The sequence below is a fragment of the Octodon degus genome, unplaced genomic scaffold (assembly GCF_000260255.1).
Source record: "Octodon degus isolate 3935 unplaced genomic scaffold, OctDeg1.0 scaffold00416, whole genome shotgun sequence".
Taxonomy (NCBI): domain Eukaryota; kingdom Metazoa; phylum Chordata; class Mammalia; order Rodentia; family Octodontidae; genus Octodon; species Octodon degus.
In genome coordinates, this window is record NW_004524992.1 from 181,071 (window position 1) to 183,163 (window position 2,093).

The following is a 2,093-nucleotide window of genomic DNA, read 5'->3' on the forward strand; positions in this document are numbered from 1 at the left end:
ATCCCTCTATTCATTAAGAGAATGTAACTATATATCTATCCTAACCATTTTGAATACACAGATACAAAATGGACATTCATCTGTATCCCCTTTTTTGTTTACTTCCATCATTTGAATATTATAGATGTGTTAACTCAGCAAAATATTCTAAAAGAGTCCAGTAGTCCATAATAGTCATCTGTGTAAGACTGAAGCATTAAATAGGGCCACCGAGTTGCCACAAAAGCTATGAGTTGGACATATCTGATAAACAGCAGCTGCTGAAGAAACCTGACTTGGTCCCTGGGTCTAATAAAACACTCTGCACAGACCAGCTGAGCAGTAAATGTTAAATAAAAATAAAATTAAAATGTATACTTTTTTTTTTCAAATCAAATCGCTAGGACAGTTTCAATAATTAATACACTGCATACATTCTTCTTAGGGGTTAATTGCTGTACAAGATGTGGACTTGAGATCCTATTCACAAACACCATTAGAACAAATCATTCTACTCATTAAGAGAATGTAACTATATATCTATCCTAACCACTTCGAATACACAGATACAAAATGGACATTCAATTGTATACCCCTTTTTTTCTAAGTTCCGATATTTGAATATTATAGGTGTGTAAACTCAGCAAAATATTCTAAAAGAGTCCAGTAGCGCATAATAGCATTGGGTCTTCTGTTTAACTGGAAATGTCAGAAATTGTTGACCTGAGTCCCCTACAGCTCAACATAACAGCATGGCTTTACTTCCTATATTTGGTCTTCTTACTTTTCTACTGGATGGTTAAGACCAAGGTAAAGCAGGACCTATGCAACAAGAGTTGTAGCTTTTGGGTCTGAGAGGGTCAGAGAGAAGGTCAGAGAGCCTCTACCTAAGATTGTAGAACATTTGTCAGTGTCAGCCATATGGATGAGTCATGGCCATTGCTTGGCCAATGTGCTCTCTGTGAAAACCTGAGAGTGTTTTCTCTCCATGTGACTCTCCTTAGGCACACTCCACATCATCGATCACTTTCCTCTTTAGTCCCATAATCTCCTTGATCAGAAAATTTAGGACACTACCGAGGTACATGACGTTGCAGTGCAAGTTCTCATATGTCCTGAGTCTTAACTGACCTTAGAAGGTTAGGGCCAAAATGTTGGCTTTCCTTGTAGCCCTCCTTTTTCTCTAATTTTGCTCTGCAAACTTAGGTTGTTAACCATCCAGAAGACAAGCTTATTGTTCTTATCAAACAATTTGGGCTATTAAGCTTAACCTTACTATCTGTCTGCATATCAAACACCTTAGGCATAATAAGGAACAGATATTTTTCAGCAAGTATTGATATGTTGAATTTTAAGTCCCTACATAATATGATAAAAAGCCATTTAAAAATTAGATTATATTTTAAAAATAGGATAAAGAATTATATACTTCTCATGTTTGCACATAAGTCCAAAAATCTCACCATATACAACCTTGAAGCAGGACAGTCCCACAATATTCCTTTTCCTGTCTCTTGCATTCATTCACCACCCCGTTCTTTTTGAACATCCACCTACCTGAGAGACATCATGGCAGTAACTGGCATGTCATAACAAGCAGCCCATATTCAGAATATCAGAATGACAGGCATGCCACACATGAAACTACTATTACAAATTACCATCAGCAGTGCAGTAGCTTAGTTCACAGGTATCAGTATATGTAGTTAGGGTGAGAATCTTTCCAATTAACTGCTAGATTAAAAAATCTTCTGAAGATGCTCAGGATCATTTCCTTGCCCATCTTCTACATATAACTGTATGGCTTGACATTGTCATGTTTCCTTGCTCTTCTCCTTCCCCTCTCTTGATTAGTTAGTCCTTGAGATCCTGCTTTCCCTTTACTTGTATTATATCTTTCTATTTGTATTTCTTATTTTGAGTTCTTATACTAGGGAGACAATATGATATTTACACATGTGTGTCTGCTTTATTTCACTTATGAGTATATGTTAAAGTGGCATCCACTTCAATATAAAAGCTTCGAGTTTATCATTCTTAATAGCTGAATAATACTCCACTGTGTAAAAATACCACATCTTTTTCAACCATTCCTCAGGTGATGGGCATCTTGG